The sequence below is a fragment of the Piliocolobus tephrosceles genome, chromosome 6 (genome assembly GCF_002776525.5).
Source record: "Piliocolobus tephrosceles isolate RC106 chromosome 6, ASM277652v3, whole genome shotgun sequence".
Lineage (NCBI taxonomy): Eukaryota > Metazoa > Chordata > Mammalia > Primates > Cercopithecidae > Piliocolobus > Piliocolobus tephrosceles.
In genome coordinates, this window is record NC_045439.1 from 105234606 (window position 1) to 105255161 (window position 20556).

The window sequence follows — 20556 nt, forward strand, 5'->3', positions numbered from 1 at the left end:
CCCCTCTCCCCTCCCCTCCCCTCTTTCAAATCCAGGGATGTACCAGTGAAATTAAGGTTTGTGTTTCTCTGAATGCTTTGACTTAGAAGCATCCTCATATTGGTAATATTGGTTAGTGCTACATATGCATAAGCATGCAGAAGAAAAAGGATCATTGTATCAAAGACATACTTCAATTCATAAAACTTGCAATTACACTATGGCTTGTCAGCAGAGGAGTCCATTAGATTACTAATGGGGTATTTACAGAGGAGACAGCAAAAGTAGAGTGTAATCTGAATATGTAAACCGCTTATGTTCTTAAAGTCCAATTTATACCCAGTTTTTTGTAACTTGGAATGCATTTCCAGGTAGAAACTATATTTTGCATGCTTTTGGGCTCCCCTGCTAGCTTATGAAAACCTGTGGCAAGCATAATATAGTAATATGGTTTTTGGAAAGAGTATGAAAGGTATCAGATAGCCTTCAGTTTGAGTACAAACTCCAACACCTACTAGTTAGATGGCCCTGGGCAGGTCACTAAACTTTTTGGAGCTTCAGTTTACCCATCTACAAAATTCAGCATGTGCAAACATTTGGTAAACTAACATTGCTTTTTTGGGTACAACCCAGTGTTTGAGATAGAAAAGACATTCAATAAATGTTTGCTGAATGAATGAGCAAATGAATAAACATGTATTTTATTTCTGTGGGAAAAATCCATCCAAAGGATCAGATGCCTACAACGTCTACACCCTCACATTGGTGATTTTAAGCCAGGGTCTACAGAAATGCAGACTTCTTAAGGAGATGTTCGTGGCTGCTTATATGGTGCTGGGATCTCCTCTACCATACCTGGTGGCTGGATTTCCAGCTGCAGTAGCTTCAGAGGCAAGGCCAAGGCATTTGCCATGAGCGTGTCATCTTTGGATGAGTGGCTTTGCTAGAAGGTACAGGGTATATAGGATCCCGTGGGGGCATACGGGTGTGTGAACACCTTTACAGGCTCCTATACCAGTAGTTTTGCACATCAGAGGGGTGTGGTGGCTATTTTTGTATTTGACTCATGTGCAAGTTGAATGCTTGCAAATTGAGGACATTATGTATTCTTCTACCTCTGTGAAATGGAACAAATGGTATAAAAACAGCTTTTAATAGAAAATGTATAACATATAACTACATTTTTATGGGCTCAAAGGGAGTAGATTAATGCATTTAAAATGAGAAGAAAAAAATAAACATACTTTTAAAAACGTCAAACGATGGTGTTATCTCCAGAAAGGAGCAAAAAGATACAAGTTATTAGAGACTGTGAGGCAGTTCTGTTCTGACTTTGGGAATGGACTTTGGGTTTATTCTAACATGACCCCTGCTTTTCTAATTATAGCCAGTTGTGCTCAAACAGACAGGAGGTGGAGGAGTTAGTTTTAAATCTGTCTTCGGTTTCAGTAGACATACCTACTGAAAATCCCTAAAATTTCAAGAGGAGATTTTCTTTTCTTTTTTCCTCAAGCAATTGCTGTTTTTTGAGCTCCAAGGGCTGACAGCTGTTCTAGTTTTGCTTGGGGACTTTTTCACAATGTGGATTAATCAATGTTATGAACTGGGTCCGTGGGGTTTTGGGAATGTAATTGGTTTCAGATGACACTTTGCTAGTCAATCTGTGAAACAGCCGAATGTTGACACAGCTGAACAATTCCAGCTGTTTCCACTCGCCCCTTCCTCTTTCCCTGGACGCTGCATCCTATGCCTTTATTTTTGTCTGCCCTCTTATTGTGACTTTGCTAAACTAATTTGTTATCTTTTCTGAAATTTCTTTTTGCTTTTTTCTCCTTTGGGATGCCAGCGCTCCCTGTTTTTTAGATCCTCCACCCAATTTTATTTGCAAAAGTGTTTTCTTAGTTATCATAGTTTTTAAAGAAATGGCAGTTTTTACCATTTAAATTCTTTTAATTTGCAGTGATCAACTAGTTTATTTATTTAAGGGCACACAGCTACAAATGTAGATTTTTACATAAGTGCTTAGATTCTGCAAATATTTGGTTTCACAGCTGGTTGATTAACCTTCTTTTTAAATTATCAGAGGTGTACCACTGAATAAACGATACAAGCTTTTAGCTTCATCCACTGCATAGCCATTTTTTGCTATTGTATATCCCTTTGAAACAGTGAGAAAAAAAGATTCAGATGTCAGTATTACTGCTAGAAAGGTGGGTGATTAGAAGGAAGGAATCAAAAGAAGACCGACCCTGAATTATGTACGGTATATTAAGAGTTTATATATTGTCAGGGGAATGGTTCATAAATTGCTTTCAGTGGTTTTCCATTATCAGACTAATTTCTCTTTGTTTTTTCAAGCATACTTGTTTCTGCATCTCACTTAGTGGAGAAATGGTTTTAACCGCTTGTGTGCCCAAGAAAATTTTTGCTGTTTTATTGGGTGACTTGTTGCAGGTCTGGAGCTAAGTGAGCTAAGCCAAAGCTTATACATGGGTGAATGTAGTCATTTCCAATAGCTGAGACTCTTGATGTGAGCAAAGAAATCCTGTTCTTCCCAGAATGGTTTATATTGACTAAATGGATGGCTCAGATTTATAGAACAACTGTGCCAACCACCTACTCTGCTTTGCTTGTGTACATTTAGATGCCCAGAGCAGTGAAATACTCTGAAGTTGAGTCCAGGATGTCAAGGAACATGGAACAATTGAACCATTATCATGAGACTCTGACAAATAAATACAATTGACATAGTGAATTTTTCCAGATATTTCCTTCCATTAAAATTGTTAATGACCGTAATATCAGAGGAAACACTCTCATGGGTGGAGGCTATCTTCAAGAGAGGAAACAGTGGTTAGATAGACAATGTTATTTCTCTGAATGGAGAACTATAGACAGGACACACCATTAACTGTGGAAAAGTCCTCCATAGACAGGACTAACCATTAAGCATTGGTTAGAGGTTATCCAGTTTAACACTTCTCTATAACCTTTTGTGTAGTGAAACTTCTGAATCTTTCTAACAGTGAAATACAAAGCCATCATGGGCCAAGTGTGTTGAAAAGAGACTGAAGAGCATCCATATGAACCAAGCCTATGGAAAAAGAAGTACCTTAAATTACAATTGGTGGTGAGCAGCCAGAATTATAGCTGATAACCTAGAAAATGGGCTTATAAATTATTTTAGACATTTTGACCAAAGTATGGCTTTGGTTCAGAGACCTAGTGCTGGGTATAATCATGGAATCAAAAACCAAAAGCGTGTCTCTGGCCCTCTGGTCATTCGTAATATCATCTACAGCTAGACCAATACTCCTCAAGAACAACCTAACAAAACCAAGGAAGGGTCTGAGAGGGGTAATTAAAGTAGCCAAGGAATGTCAGATATTACCTTGGAAGGGCAAATGTATTTAGTATCTTTTATTTAGGAAGCTGAGAACGGATGGGATGAACATTATAGAACGGGACTGCATGAACTTGGACTTGTTCCTTGAACCTGGCAGCAGTACATATGTATATATTTTGAGGGTGACACCACGGTGTACTGGATGAGAACACCAGTGTTTAAATCCTTGTTCTACCATTTATTTGTGTGGTCATGGGCATTTTACCTAATCATTCTGATTCTTGATTTTCTTATCTGAAAAGGAAAGAAATAACAGTCTTAAAATTGTTTTTAAAATCATTAAATGAGAAGTGCATGTACACCTGCCATAATTCTTGAAATTTATAAAAGTATTTAACAAATGGCTACCATTGCCCTTGTCATCAACATCATTAGAGGCAGTTTTAAGTCATATTGTGCAAGTTAAAATTTAATGAGAGTTTAAAAGTTTAGGCCTGGCACAGTATCTCACAGCTATAATCCCAGCACTTTGGGAGGCTGAGGAGGGCGGATCACAAGGTAAGGAGACCAGCCTGACCAACATAGTAAAACCCTGTCTCTACTAAAAATATAAAAATTAGCCGGGCGTGGTGATGTGGGCCTGTAATCCCAGCTACTCAGGAGGCTGAGGCAGGAGAATCGCTTGAACCCGGGAGGGAGAGGTTGCAGTGAGCCGAGATCATGCCACTGCACTCCAGTCTGGGTGACAGAGTGGGACTCTGTCTCAAAAAAAAAAAAAAATAAATAAATAAAAAAAGAAAAAAGTTTAGACTAATGCATAGATACATAGATAATATGTCAATAATGGTTAACTTGGGCGAGCTAGAGGCACTTGGGTGAAATCTTTAACCTTTGACATTGAAATCAGGGTTGCAGCCATTCTTTTCCACAATTGTACCTTCAATGCAACTGCCAAAACTGACAGTGCTCAGTGGACCAAGGCCTAGGCTATCCATCTTTTTTTTTTTTCTTTTTTTTTTTGTTTGGTCTTATGAACCCTTTCCTTTCATAGCATGTGGATCTGGAAGAAGGAAGAGTTGGGCTCTTTGGTCTTGAGAAATGACATTTTTACCTACTTGATTCCAAAAAGAGCTAGAACTTCTTGAAAGGGTGTTGTTAAAGAAAATACCCTCTCTTCCTACAATTGTAGAAGTTGTAGACTACTCACATCTTTATCATTTCAGTCCTAAAAAAAAGTTTCCCAGGTGAAAGAAATTTTATAGTACACATATAACAGTCTCAAGTTTCTTTTCTGAAGTGTTATTAGGGCTAATGAACACATGGCAGAGTCGTGTTCATTTCTGGTTCCACAATGCCTGTCTACCACCATGGAATCATTAGGCCGTGTGTGTTAAAAGTTGATGAGTGATAGGTGAAATGGGAAGCTCCTGTTGCATGTAGAATGTAGATGAGTGCCAATATACCCTTGCAAACTGGGTCTTTACAGTCGTAAAAACCACTAGACACATTAGTAAATTTCTCAGACAAGTAGACCCAAGTAAAAGGCCCAAACCCTAGCCCAGAAGAGGAACATTGAGTATGGGATTCAGTTGTTGGCTTTCCACTGAGATATTTCACCCCAAGTTGCAACCAACCTTGAAGGGAACACTGGCCATGGTAGAAAGAGAAACTGCTTGCTTTGGGTAGAATGGAGAAGTTATTGGAGAATATGAAACGTAGTCAGATTAAAGGAGTAGGGTCAGAGTCTTGCATGAAAGAAATGGATTATGCAATGGAAACAAGGTCTTGGTAGAGATCATTTTTGTGCTCTAAAAGGTCCTTTCTCTCCCAGTGTTGCAGTCAAACTTGTACCAGCATGAGCTTTATACTGGATTCTTTGAATGCAAAAGTAGGAAGCAACCAAGATCAAACAGCACCTTAAAGGTAGAACATCCAGGTATCCCACTCTGCCCCATATTCTCTGACCAGCCTCTCCCAGGCTAGCATTATTGTCATCTGAATCCTTTTCTTTATTCAAGAGATATTATTTGAATACCTTTTTTTTGTTTTATTCCCCTTTGATGTCCTCATGGAGCTAGTGGGATTGCAGAGACATGGTTCAACCAGTCAATGTGGAAAATAGAAGCATCACGAAGTATTGCAAAAGAGAAGAAAAGGGTGGAATGAGCATTTATAGTAAGGACTGACTTACTTGAGGGAAGGCCGTCATGGGAAAATGACAGTTTAGCTTAGAGTAGTAAGAGTTAACCAGGTGAAGCAGAGGGGAGCTGCAGATGTAAAGATGATACAGATATGGCACCCACCTTCAAGGAGCACATAGTGTACATAAAACAGTTATAGCACATTTGATACTTGCTACCTGTGGTGAAGATTTTCATGGGCATGTCATGTTATTACCTAGGAGAAAAATCTAAAACAGATTCTGGGGGGAGGGGTTACCTTTAAGGAAGGCTTCCTGGAAGAAGTGACATTTGTGCTGAGTTTCAAATGATAACACTATTGTTAATTTGTGATACATTCTGGAGCCTTAGATACATTGCTTTCTCAATTGCCTCAGACTCAAGATTCTCCTTGCTTGATGTACTGGGAACACTTAGTGATTGTTGCTAGTCTCTGTTGGAGGGAGATGGGGAAGAGTGAGTTAAGTAGCTTAGGGCAGGTAATGAAGCAGCTTCATTATGTGTGAAGGGACAGGGTGGAGTGGGGAACTTGGGGAACGCTTATTGCTCCCAAGTTGGCTTATAGCCTAGAAATTCTAAAGTTCTGCTTCTGTGCCAGGAAAGGGGATGGGAGGATTGGACAGTAGCTTTTCTTGCTTCCTGATGACTGGGGGAGGCCCAGAAGCCTCAATTCATGTAATGCTGGTCCTGCAACCATCTGCATTGTCTCCACCAAAGCTATCCATGGTAAATCTTAGGTTTTTTTCATGGTGTGGACCACTGACACCAGAGGAATTAGGAAGGCTGTTAGAAAGAGCACATCCCTGGGCTCCACAGTAAACCTGCAGAATCAATATAGAGGGAGGAGGGTCTGCATTTTTAACAAGCTCCGTGATGACTTTCTTGGTTCTAAAGTTTGACATCCCTGAAGTTTGCATGTGTGGGAGTACCAGGTTATGGTCCAGGTATAATGGGATGTAACTTACCAGTCTAATATAAAGCCAGTAAGAGTGGGTCACGTAAATGTGCCTTTGTATTGCAAGGCATTGCAAAAATAAGGAACTATTTAAATATTTGGCACTACAAAGGTACAGACTAAAATTACCTGGACAACCTTCGTGGATGGAAACTGTGACACAAGTGAATCATAATTATTCTTGATGATGTGATGTGAGTTGGTGTCTTTCCCTTCAAAATGTGATTGCATAATTGCACACTGGCACTCCCTCCCTGGAGGCAGAGGGCTAATTACATAATGTGGGCAATAGGCCTGCTCACTCTGTCCTCTAATTATGGTTTATAAAATGTACTGTGTTGACTTTTGCCATCACAGCTGCCCTAGAGGTTGACTCTGGAATGTTGTGGCTGGAATGGGCTTGATACATTATCCAGCACTAACTCCATTCACACTTGATTCTGAAGCAAGAGAGAGCCCCGGCAAGGTGAACTGATGTGCCCACACCAGACGGAAAGGCAGTTCAGCACCAGGACGAGAACTTGGCTTTCCCAGTGTTTTCCCAGTTTCAGTAGCTAGGCCCAACGTGCTCTCTATTCTACAGTGCCGGCTCATTTTTTTTTTTTTTTTTTTTTTTTTTTACCATTTTCACAGGAAACCTGATTTGGGGATTTTAAATGGAAGAACTGTCATTTCATGTTCTTTTTCTTTTCTAATAACAATAGTTAATATTGACCACACACATATGCCAGGCAGCACTCTAAATATTTTATATCCATGAACCATCTAATCTCCTCAGCAGGCAGGTATTTCCATTTCAAAGATGAAGAGATCTAGCCTTTAGAAACTTTCAAGGGTGTTTCCAAGGATATACAATTTAGGAGGGCAAAGATTTCAACCAGGCTAATCTGATTCTGAGATATTATTTTACATTTTATTGCACTGTTGGTTGATCATGCTAATGTACAAAAATTCATTTTGTACAGTTGGAAGGTCAAGTGATCTTCACTGAATTCCTTTTCACATTTAGATAATCAAAGATAAAATGTTTTATACATTTACTGTATACCAGGTTCTAGGTAACTGTGTCCTTTATTGAGTTACATTTTTATATTCTAGCAGGTTCTCACTGGGCAGTGGCTTCTGTCTGCCTTTTTTCTCTGTATCTTTTACATATTCTTGCTTCTTATAAAATAAGATAATCTAAAATAAAGAGAAGCCATGTTTTCTGTGGAGCCTCAATTTGTAGTTAGGAACATCAGCAGTTCCATGACTTGAAGGGATCAGATATTACTGAGTCTCTAAGGGAAGGCTGTGTTGCTGGTGGTGCCATTCAGTGGCGTGTCCTGATTTGTGGGCTTCACAGGGCTAGCCTGGCACTTGGCAGCTGTGTTCTTCAGGTGAGGGAGCACACTGGTGAATACGCCGGGTCTGGGAGTTCCTACTCTTCATGCCTTATATTATGATCTTTATGTGTTGGAATCTCAGGTAATTTACTCCAACTGTGTAAATTCTGTCATTTTCAGATTATCATAATAAATTAGGAAGAAAAACAGGTATAGAAAACAGAGTTCACATGAAGTGAACCACGTGCTTATTCCACCACGTGCTTCATCACAGACTCTTCCTGGGGAGCATGTCCCTGAACCTTGGTAGTGAGCGTGGAAATACCCCCACTCGGGGATAGAGGCTGCTTTTTCAGTTGGATAAGGCACTGCTGTTGCATCCCTGTGCAGTTGGGAGAGGAGGGAGCATAATCATTATCATCACTCCAGGTAGGAATGCTATGCATACATTAAATACATAAATTAATATACACATGATATGCAAATGCTCCCAGAGATTCCTGAAGGCCGCCCATCTGAGAAGCAGGGGTCACAAACATGCCAAGATTTTACTCAAGCTGTTTCCTGTGCCTGAATCACTCACCCTGCTCTTCTCTACTTATTTTGCTCCTTCTGTCTCTCAACGCTCCCCTAAAGGTTCCCTCCTCTGAGACCTCTTCCCTGACTCCATCCAGGCCTGGCGTCTGGCTCTGCTCTGCTCACTCTCCAAGGAGAGTGACACAGAGAGGCAGGCTGCAAAGGAAATACAGAATTAACCATGCAGCACTGCAGAGAGTAGAGTGTGGCTGAGGCTAGGGGCTGGGGGAGTAAGACAGGAGCTGCATCTCAGGTAAAGGGCTAAGAAAGAGACAAACTTGGGAAGCTGGGCCGAAGGCCATCTCCCGAGTTCTGTGGCTTGACCAAACAGAACAGCAAAAGCCTTGTGTGGGGCAATGAAAGCACTGTCAGGCCTTCAGAGCAAGGAAGACTTGGTGAAGAGGTGGCAGTGCCCCATAGGGTGGGAGTAGTGTCTTTACTTAGAGTATTTCTATTCAGCCAATTACCATTTTTTTGAGGGGGGAGGATGGAGTCTCACTTTGTTGCCCAGGATGGAGTGCAGTGGCATGATCCTGGCTCACTGCAACCTCCGCCTCCCAGGTTTAAGCGATTCTCCTGCCTCAGCCTCCCAAGTAGCTGGGATTACAGGTGCACACCACCTGGCCCGGCTAATTTTTATATATTTAGTTAAGATGGAGTTTCACTATGTTGGCCAGGCTGGTCTTGAACTCCTGCCCTCAAGTGATCCACCCACCTCAGCCTCCCAAAGTGCTGGGATTACAGGTGTGAGCCACCGTGCCCGGCCTTATTAACATTTATCGAGTGCTTCCTGTATGCAAAGTGGTGATACAATGATGCATAACACCCTATCTCTACATTCCCGTATGCCCAACAACTAAAACAGTAGTTTAAATTTCCTCTTAACTCTTGCAATTAGAGAAAGATTATGTAAACCTGAATTATTTTTAATATACCTAGGAATGAATAAACCATAAAGGGGCTTAGAGGTTGGTACATAAGTTACTGAAAATCTGGAAATTGCACTTTAGAATGAGGGGCGAGGTCAGAAGTTTGTCTATCCTGGCCTACCAAGCCCCTGCTCACAGCGTCCATACCTCAGGTCAGCAACAACAGATATGCCTGGCCGCATTACCTTGACATGAGCACTTCCTGTGATGCGCCCCCCCCCTTTTTTTTTTTTTTTTTTTTTTTGAGACAGAGTCTCGCTCTGTCACCTGGGCTGGAGTGCAGTGGCGTGATCTCAGTTCACTGCAAGCTCTGCCTCCTGGGTTCATGCCATTCTCCTGCCTCAGCCTTCTGAGTAGCTGGTACCACAGGCACCTGCCACCACGCCTGGCTAATTTTTTTGTATTTTTAGTAGAGACGGGGTTTCACCGTGTTAGCCAGGATGGTCTCGATCTCATGACCTCATGATCTGCCCGCCTCAGCCTCCCAAAGTGCTGGAATTACAGGCGTGAGCCGCCACACCCAGCCCCTGCAATGCCCTTTAATGCCAAATTCCAGGGAAGAAGAACAGCAGTTCCTTCCTCAGCCATGAGGACTTTGGGGATACCTGCTTTTAGATTCTGGCTTGACATTGTATATCAAGCTTGTCCAACCCATGGCCCATGGGCCGCACATTGCCCAGGATAGCTTTGAAAATGGCCCAGTGCAAATTCGTAAACTTTCTTAAAACATTGTCAGATATTTTTGTAATTTTTTTTTTTTTTGGCTCATCAGCTATTAGTGTGTTTTATGTGTGGCCCAAGACAATTCTTGCAATGGGGCACAGGGAAGCCGAAATATTGGACACCCCTGTTTTCTGTTGTCTTGATGTAAGGTTCCAACCATTTTTCTCCTTTCACTAGAATGAGTGAGGTGGCTGGATCATTGAAGCATCCCAAACTGCCTTCCCCATATGTTCTTGGCATGAGAAAGCTAGAACCTCACCCCAGTGAGGAGTCCACAGTTTCCCTGAGCAGCTGACATTGGTTGGGAGTCAAGAGAAGTGTTATTTACCTGGATGGGGTCTCCTGACTTCATCCCCTGCTGTGGACTGCAGGGTCACCCTTGCGCCCAACCCCTACTCTGAGGTGTACCTGGAGGGCACCCATGGCAAATGCCTGTTCTCAGGGGGTGTTGTCATTACAGCCACCTGAAGCCGGGCCTGGGAGAAGGGTTACTGCAATGCATTAGCTCTCCCAGGAGCAGAATGAGGAGGGGAAGGAAGGGGAGCCAAGAGGAATGCAGGAAAGAGATGTCAGAGTACCAGGGACATGTTTACCAGGCACGCACTTTGGCCCAGCAGGATACCAGGCATAGTGGAGATCCTGAGAAATGTGAACTCTGTCTCTCCCTGAAAGGAGTTAGTTTACAGTCTATTCATTTCCTGGGTTTGACTGAGATCTGGAACCACATCGTGCTCTAGGCAATGAGGATAAATCGGATAATACGGAATCTCCTCCATCTCCATGGAATTAGTAGTTGGGGGTACTTGTCAGAAAGGCTTTTTTCTTCTTCTTTTTCAATGTGGAACGGTTTTAATTCATCCTTTACATTTTTTTCATCCTTTACATTTTAATAATTATTTTATTATTGAAAGTAACCAACTCCCTTTTTCTTGATTAGGGTGATTAGCTGCCAAAACGGGAACTTTGAATTCACTGTCATTTTTCTCCTTGAGACCATCTGTCCTTATCCCAGCTTTCAGGCTGAGCCCTATTTAGGGACAGGACACATAAAAAAAAATTGAGAAGAAGAATCTTTTATTATAACTCATAAATAGCAGGAAATCCTGGGCTCTAATTTCCTAGTGGGAGGAAAGGTTCTGTTAATACAAATCGCAATAGCGTATCTCAAAGCAGATTTTGAATGGAGCAAGGAAGATTTCTACAACTCTCTATTCTTCCAGAAACATTCATAATTGCTTATACAATAGTCTTGTAATAAATAGGTACATTTGAATAACTCTGTGCTACTCAGGGAACTTAAAGTGAACTATCTTTCAAAGAGTGACAATTAAATATCATTGTCTACGGCTCAGTAAACATCACTCTAAGGTGTGCAGTGAACATCTTATACCTGAGATCATCTGCACATGGCCCCATTGGCCTACATTTTATGTTTCTCTCAATAGGCAAGGATCTTGGTTGTTCTGACTATTACAGCAAATGGGAATGACATTCCTCTTTTTCCTCCTCTGCCTCCATAGGAGCATCCCCTGAGGCTCAGTCACTGGCTTTCTTATCTTCTCTCTGCTCTCCCTTTAGTAGACTAAGAGCTGTAACATTCCTCTGCCCATGGAAAGGAAAGGCTATGACTGATAGACATTAGGAGGAAGATGCATGAGTAATTGCGTACTATTAGAGGAACGGCAGAGGTAGTTAGTAATTAAGGAAGAAATCAAAGATGACCTCACTTTCCAAAATTTCAACATTTGTCGTGCCGGTGGAAATGCTTTATCACCATAAATTCACCATATTTTCCGGATGACTACCTCATCTTCCTCCAAAATGAAACCTGCCTACAGGTTTTTTACTGACCTGTTTTAATGAAACCTACAGCAGGTTTTTTACTGACCACCTCTTTTGTGTTAGGCGTTGGGCTTCGGATGCTTAAACATGGAAAAGCCGAAAACGTAGAGACTTTGTCCTTGCCTAGTTTACAGTGGAATGAGCAGCACTGCCACATTACGATACAGTGTGATCTATCTGGTTAAGGTACAAAGTGCTAGGCCATTGAAGCAGGGGCAGAGGGTCTCCTGAATCCCCTGGCTCTGTGAACACTGGCATCATTCTTCTCGTCACTTCAGCACAAAGGCTTAGTTATCAGCAATTTTGTTCTCTCTTCCCCAGCTCACCCTTTGATATTCAATTAGTCTGTAACTTTCCTGAGATTTTTCATATTACCTCCTTTGCTTACTTCTATCACAGATCTGAACCCAGGGCCTTAATTCCTCCTATGTGCACTAAGTTCCTTGCTTTCTAAGCTAATTTCTTCACCCCTGAGCTGACTTCCTTCAAAGTTATCCAGGACCCTCTAGTAAGATTAATGTTCCCTAAAACATTTCCTTCTTCCTCCTGCACTGGCACCGCCTGCACATGCACTCATCCAATGGTTAAGGGAGCCAAGAGTGGCTCAGAAGCTCCCCGTGCAAGAACTCCAAAACTCTAGCTTTGTTCCGCCTGGCAACACCCTGCCTTTCTGATTGATATTTCCCTCATCTAAAAGTCACCTTTCTACTAATGCTTTTTCCTCACAATCTCACACAACACCTTGCGTGTTCTTATCGCCTCCTTTGTTCTTGCTCCCCTCCCTACTAGGGGACCCCGTGCCCTCATCACAGTCTGATTAGAGTCCTTCCTCTTTCAGGAGGCCTCCCCAACTACTCCAGCCTGTAAGGGGCAAGGACTGAGCAGCAGAAAACATCCTACTCAGTCAGCAGCAAGCCACGCTCATGTAAGAATGACTGGCAAAATCCTTAGTCCCACAGGATCTTTTGCTGAATCTCCTCTTAAATGCCTTTCAGATCTAAATGCGTGTCCTTCAAGCTTCCCCATCCATGGTGATCTTTTTTCCAGGAGGATGGATTCCCGAATGAAGAGAGAGATTTTAGAAGTTCTAGAGTTTCAAGCTGTCTACTTAGGTTTATCACTGCTCTCTAGTAAGTATGGGTGGGGTGCTCAGGGTTAAGTGCTGGATCTTGATGGTGGCTCTGTACAAAGGCTAGTACTTTTCCATGGTTTCTCCTCCCCTTGCTTCCCTGTGTTAAGGAGAAATAAAAGAGACAAAGAAACAAGAAGTTTCTATAGATGTCTATGTCTCAGAGATGGTCATTACACACTGAGTATGGGGGTGCAAGAAAGATGGTACCTTAGAGACGAGTATTTGTTGTTACTTTCACTATGACATGTCAGTGTTATGAGTTGACTCCAAATTTCATGTGCTTTCAGTTTAAAAATGCTTCATGACATCTAAAGAAATGCTGAAGGCACTTGCCTTCCCAACAGAAATTCTAAACATGATCATTCCGAGAAATGCTGGCAGAAAGATCACGTGTGAGTGTGGGGGCATAGAAGTCAAATGTGTGTGTATTTCTGCATTTGGGGGTTTGACAGTAAGAAACAATATTCTCACCCTTTCCTGTGTTTCTCTTTTATACTCGAATATTAAGAAGCCAGGCGTAATGAAGTGCATAAGACCTAAGAAGAAGCAGCTTTGAATACCTTCACTTTATGTAGATGTTCCAAGAGCTTGCCCAGGCTTCCTCTCTCTCCCTTCGCCTGTCAAGTCTAAGGAGACCTGGCAGCCTGAGATACCCTTGGGTGTTCAGGGAGATCTTGAAGGCAGGCGCCTTTGATGTGCTCACCTACCAAAAATGTCACATCACCACTGGTTCTGTTGTTTTACATTGAATGTGAAAGATTCACTAAAAGGTTAATTTCCAGTCTTGTCAAATGTGGATCATTAAAGGCATCGCCTTTTCATGGTATACCTGAAAAAAGTCAGGGGCCAAGAGGGAACGCAGATGCAAAGGTTGAATAGGCCAAATGCTGTGAGAAGCCCTTTGGAAAACCACATCAGGTATTTTTATCTCTACTCAGCAGAAGTAGTGATTGGTGACTATTTGCAGAAGGAAACTGGACGGGTGTCTGCCTTTTTAAATGTTAAAATAGGCCCTGTCTATTCTAGGAATGGTTTTGATTATTATTTTTTCATTCTTTGCCTTTATTCTAGAATAGAGATTGCCCATATTTAAAAAAAAAATTTTTTTTTATGTTTCTATTTGTTTTGATTTCTAGAACCATGTTTAGATGACAAAAACACCAGATTGAAGGATGGTCCATCTGGTATCTTTGGCTTTCATAAAAGCCAGTTTGAATCACATCATGGTTGATCCAATGGCTGGAAAACACATATTTACCCAGAATATGGTTAATTCCGTGCTTCTGAATAATCCTGGGTTTTGACTTCTTCAGTTTCTCCTCTTTTTACTTTCTTCTATTTGAGAGGGACTGTGAATAGTGGAAGGAGCATGGGATTCAGAGAGTTCCAGATAGGAATTTTGGTTTTTCCATTTAAGAGCGACTGCCTTCGGACAAGATGCTTAATGTCTCTGAACCTCAGCTTCTTCATCTGAGGGAAGGATGCTTATAACCACCTCACAGGATTTAGGGTAGTGCTAAATGAAAAAGCCCGTGTAAGAATACTTACCATCGGAGCCAGCAAATTCACAGTGCGCACTCCAAGACGGGTGCCCACTATTGACAATGTCATTTCCTGGTTTCTTACTTTTTGATTAGTTCTTTTCTTTAACCTGTGTTCACTCTTAATATGTCTCTTTTCCTTTTTAAAACATAGAAGTAGTATGTGGGTCTTTTATGAATGTGGGTTGATAGCTGATTAATTGAATATTTAAGAGTTGTTTATTACTTATAAACAGCATGGTTTTCTAAGACATTGCATTTAATTAAAGCTTGCTTTTCAATAGCGCTAGTTACCTTGACCAAACTGGAGTTGTTGCTTCACATAAAGGACTATTACCTGTCAAGAGACATTGACTCTGCTGCATGAAGAATTGAGTAAGAGTGTCATGATGTTAATTATTTAAAGGCACTTTTCTGAAAACATGTCTCAAATCCTAATGATTCTGTTCTTTGCCTATAAACATTAGCAATGCCATTCTACACTTTCAGTGAAATGGTTCTAAAAATATAGGAGGGAAATTTTGATGTGTGATAAAAGTTCAAGATGATCACATTTTTCTGCCTGTGTACTTTTGCTTAGTGTTACTTTCAAAAACCAGCTGGAATTTTTGAAGCAGCTCCTTTATTCTAAAGTCATTTTGTAGGGTGGGCCTAATAATGGCCTGGCAGAGGGCCTGAACATCTAAAACACCTGAAGAACCTGACACACCTGCAAGACATTGTAGAGGCGGGAGAGGTGGTAGAGAAGTGAGACGAGTGTGTTTTCTTTGGAAAAATAAGTGATTTTTTGTTGAACAGCTTAAGGCATTCTGTAAACATTAGCCAAAAAATAAATATTAATTCTCACTGTGGCCCCAGTCCCTTAGTGAAGCCATGCTTACTTCAGGAACTGCTGTGATGAAGAGTAGTGAAAAGTCTGAATGAAAAGCAGCCCTCAAAACATGTTAAAACCCATGCTATTACGCTTTACTACAGAAAATAAATTTGAATTTTTAAAAAGCAAGAAATGGAGAAAAGAAGAGGAGGCTTAGGATGGTCAAGGTGGCATCTTTAGTAGCTTGCACTTACTGAGATAAGTTCAAGACTGTTTTAGGCCACGCACGGTGGCTCACACCTGTAATCCCAGCACTTTGGGAAGCCAGTGCAGGTGGACCCCTTGAGCCCAGGAGTTCAAGACCAGCCTGGGCAACATACTGAAACCCTGTCTCTACTAAAAATACAAAAATTAGCCAGACGTGGTGGTGCGTGCCTGTAGTCCCAGCTATTCAGGAGGCTGAGGTGGGAGGATTGATTGAGCTCAGGAGGTGGAAGCTACACTGAGCCATGGTCACACCCCTGCACTCCAACCTGGGCAACAGAGTGAGACCCTGTCTCACTGCTCCCCCACCAAAAAAAAAAAAGACTGTTTTATAAGCATGATGAAAGTTAAAGGGAGAGTCAACCATTGTTTGATTAGTACAGCCCAGAGAGTTTGGCCTTTTACAAACAGTGCCTTGTCTCATAGTGTCATTTACCTATATTATTCATATACCGCCAGCTCTTCAAAAGTAATTAGAGTATTTAAAATAATATACTAGCGATAGGAAGTATACATAAAAATCCTCATTGAAGGGACCTTATTAGATGCTAATTATTGCTTGGAGCCTAAATCAAAAGGCCTAATTTTCTTATGCCTCAGTGAGGATGAGAAATTCAGGGGCTGTGGGTTCCAATCCTGATGCTATGCCCCTAGCCCTACTGTCTTAATTATTCCTTCTGTCGTCTGATTTCCTCCTCTCTAAGGGATGACACAGTATCATTTGAGACATTTAAGAAGAGTATAGCTGTGCTAACTAATGAAGATTAATTCTGTTGCATCTATGGGAGAACATTTTTTTTTTTTTCCAGAAAATAAAAGTTCTTTTCAAATGTTTAGTTTCTCATCTTATTCTTTCTGTTCCCCGCATTGCCATATGTTTCCTGTTGTGTTCAGGAGAAACTACATACATGTAAAAGCAACAATTAAGTATGAAGATGCTGACTAAAGTGATCCTTAAACCTTTCCATTTATTCATCATCATCCTTTAATTTTATTTTCCTTCATGCCCAATCCAAGTGGATTTGCTTGAAACAAACTACAGTTTTCCAAGTCACACCTACCACCCAGCAGCTTTGGGATGAAAATGAAATGTAGTCTATTTTACTTTGAAAGGATTCCTTTATTTACTTTGAAAGGATTCCTTTTTCAAGAAATTACTTTGGAGAAAACAAAGAAAATAACAAAAATAAACTGTCCCTAACTCCTTTTCTTTGAGTATTGAATTTTCTGAAGGAAGTCCTCCCTGAGGAATGTTTATATATATATATGAACATATAATACATATATATCTAATACATATATATCTAATGCTTTGGGAGTGCTAAAGGAATACATGGAGTCTAACAGTCTTCATGCTGTGTAGATTCTTAATGGAGCACATTTATTTGAACCTACGCCCAACTTTAACACTACTTCTTATCTGGCTACAAAAATAACTATCAGCTGTGTGATCTCCCTATAGCCCCTTGAAAAGGGAGAAGCAAGAATTTGTTTTCTTGAGGCATTCTCAAAGACTGCACACCCAAGCTTTGTTGCTGGGATTCTGCCTCTCTCTCCTGGTCTTTGCTCTTCCCTGAACACCGGATCCAGGTCCAGCAGGGACCAGGAAATCAGGAGGGTCATCCTGGCATCTGAACGTTTGTAACTGATCAGAGCTTTCATGGCAGCCAGGGAAATCATCGTGAAACTGTGTTCACAACCCCATGCCTTCTCCCTGAGCTTTCTCTGCTGCCTGAGGGGTTGCCTGTGTGAGGCCTAATTACCTCTAGACAGGCAGGCAGCAAAGACAACCCAGGGCCTTTGTCCTTTTTGTCAGTGTGAGTCAGTAGGCTACCATGGAGTCTCCCGGGAAGGGGGTGGGGGTTGGGGGCAAAAGCCAGATTTTTGTGTTCAAAAAAAATGTTTTTGCAGCTGACAGCTGTATGCAAACAGTGACAGTACATTGCAATGAGCATCTTAAAATATGAGGAATCAAGACTGTTGACTTTGGGTGAAAAGAGTGATTCAGAACCAAGTGATTGACTAGCTCCACTCAGGTCTGGTTTTATCTCTTCCTGATAACACAGCATTGGTTGTTACAGGGACAAAAGCAGGAGTGATGTATTTGGCTAAATCTTTAATCAATACAATAGATTAAAGATCATGAATATGGAGTTTTCTTTTCCCCTTAGGATACTTTACTTACACTGTGCTACGGTTTAGTCCCAAGGCACTTTCAATGAATTAGGAAAAGCTGTCACTTCCTTAATCTTGTACCAGGTGAACAGCTAGGTAAGCGGTGTACAGGCTGGACACTTTTGTGCAGGGCACATCCAAACCAACGGTGTGTACGTGGCAGGCTGCTGAAGTTTTCCTCTTCGTGTCTTTCTTCCCTGTTGGTCTCTTTGTACATCGTTTCTGCTTTTGTCTTATTGATGAACTGTATAATAACAATCAAGAGTGCATGGAAATATACTGTTACTTACAGTAGAAACAATCAGTGAGGGAACCAGCTACTCAGTCTCAAAATGCACTCTCAGAATATCTGGAATGTTTCCCACAGAATTGGTGATGTGTAGAAACAGGCTGTCTTTGATCTGGTAAAGCAAATCCGTTTTCAGAAGCTACAATCTGATAAATATCATTCATCGTCCATTTCTCTCCTGGACTGATGTTTTCCTTTCTTACGGAAAACACATAGCCATAGCTCACTTATATATATATGAGCATCGTACGATACTAGAACCACTACATGAAAGCAGTGTCAGTGGCACCACTGGAGTTAACTATAATTCAAAGGAAGGAAAGCATTACGTATGAGGCTTTCCCATCCTGACTTCTAGAATTCTAGCTTTCCAGTGGACCTCTTGCAAGGAATCTGAAATACAGAAAGAAGCAAAAATATTTAGTATAATTTCACCAGAGTTTTTCCTCAACTTTAATAAGGCTTAAAAGGCCTTTCCCTCCACTGCTGTGTTTGGGAATGGAGGAGAGGTCCTGTTAAATGAAAACACTGATCATTCTCTGTGTGCATAAGCTGCACCCACATAACCCTAATGGTTAGCACTTTTAACTCTTCTACTCTGCGATGTAGGACAGATCCTCACCAGGCATCCTCTGTCTTTTCTCTTTCTGACTGCAGACGATAGCATTTCTATTTAGTTGAGAAAGCAGCAAGTGCTGTGTGCATAAGACTTCCAGGCTGCACAAGAAAGCATGCAGGTTATTGCAGTCACAATAGGATGTAAGAGGAGGTGCACCCTCCCTCTCTGCTGAAAGGCAGGAATGGAGGAGGGGAAGTGTGTGTTTTATGTTCCTTGGTAATTCGTGCTGCAGAGTTGGACTGCTCCCTCTTAGCTTGAAGACACTTTTGTCCCCTGAGGCTTACGGGAATGGTCAGTGAGGCCACAAGAAATGTTTTGAAGCCCAGGCGGAGACTTCGGATTCCTTTGCATGTAGAAGTGTTGGCCAAAAATAGCAAATACCAGTCCTTCCCGAAGCCTTTCCCACTCTCTGGGATGCAGACAGTACAGGCAAGCATCACTAGGTGGCACAGCTGTCCTGGTGTCTTACTCTCGTGGAGCCACACTTACAACTGCCGTGGGATGCTTTGATGCAATACCCGATAGGATTCCTGTCCAGAAGGTGCCAATGCAGAGCATTCTGGTCAAGTGGAGAATTCTTTTCACAGGGGATCGCTGGATTGACTCTAGGAGAAAGAGAAGCTACGCTTGCTGCAAACACCTGCACACCACCATTCATCCTGCCCGGGCCGCTGCCGAGTGGAGCTCAGGCTTTCAAGTTTGTGGATCAGTGTGCCCCACAAAGCATGCTTGTGTCTGCCTCACCCCCTAGGGGGAGTGGGGATAGGGGTAGTGGAAGGTAGGTAGCCAGCCCCTACTTTCTGCTGTTCCCATTCCAAAATGTACATATTTGTCAAAACCTTCCAGATTCCTTCCAAGTGGAGGATGTGGCAGTATCACCTTCTGTCTACCCTGAGTGCCTCGCTCCCCTCTTCCTTCTGCCGTCCTTCCACACCCTGCTCAGATGCAACCTTCTGAAGATCAGTCCAGCCCACGATACCCTCCCTGCCACCTGAGGTGCCATAGCATTGCGTTGTGCAGTTGTTCAGTCAGCAAACATGGGCTGTGTGTCAGAGCCTAGAGAGCACTACCCTCTCCACTACTTCTGTCACCTCTGGGGAAATGCAGAGGATGCATGCTGCCCCTAAGAAGCAGCCACTATAATGTGGTGGTTACCTGACCAACAGACTTGTTTTGGCTCTTGTTCACCACCTACTAGGTATGTGCTTTATTTTAATAGGGTAGTCAGTCTAAGACTTGGTTTCCTCACCCATAAACTGGGGTAATAATAGCATCTATTCGTTATGATAAGAATTAAAGAGCAATCCTTCATGGAAAGCAACTGGGATGGTGCCTGGCACATAGTAAGTGCTCAATAAAACGCAGGAGACGGTATCACAGCCAAGACTAATCCCTGACTCTTGTGACTCTGCGCTCTGTGTTTGTGTTGCTCTTCCACATGCTTGCATTCTTTCTACTGTGTCATCTCGCCTCCTCTCCGTGTTTAGAACTTCTCTTGCCCGCCCCCCCCAAGTTGTTTGTGCCTTGAGTTCTCTTTTTCACAAACTAGCTCGGGAGCTCCCTGAAGACAGAGACCATATATAATCACACAGTGTCTTTCTACTTTATGGACACGATGCTTTAAGAGAGTTATTGACTGTAATTACTAAATTCTAACCATGGAAAGCTTCTCAATGTTGACTTTTAAAATTGTTTGAGGCCAGGCGTGGTGGTTCACGCCTGTAATCCCAGCACTTTGGGAGGCCGAGGCGGGCAGATCGCAAGGTCAGGAGATTGAGACCATCCTGGCTAACACAGTGTAACCCCGTCTCTATTAAAAATACAAAAAACTAGCCAGGCACGGTGGCGGGCGCCTATGGTCCCAGCT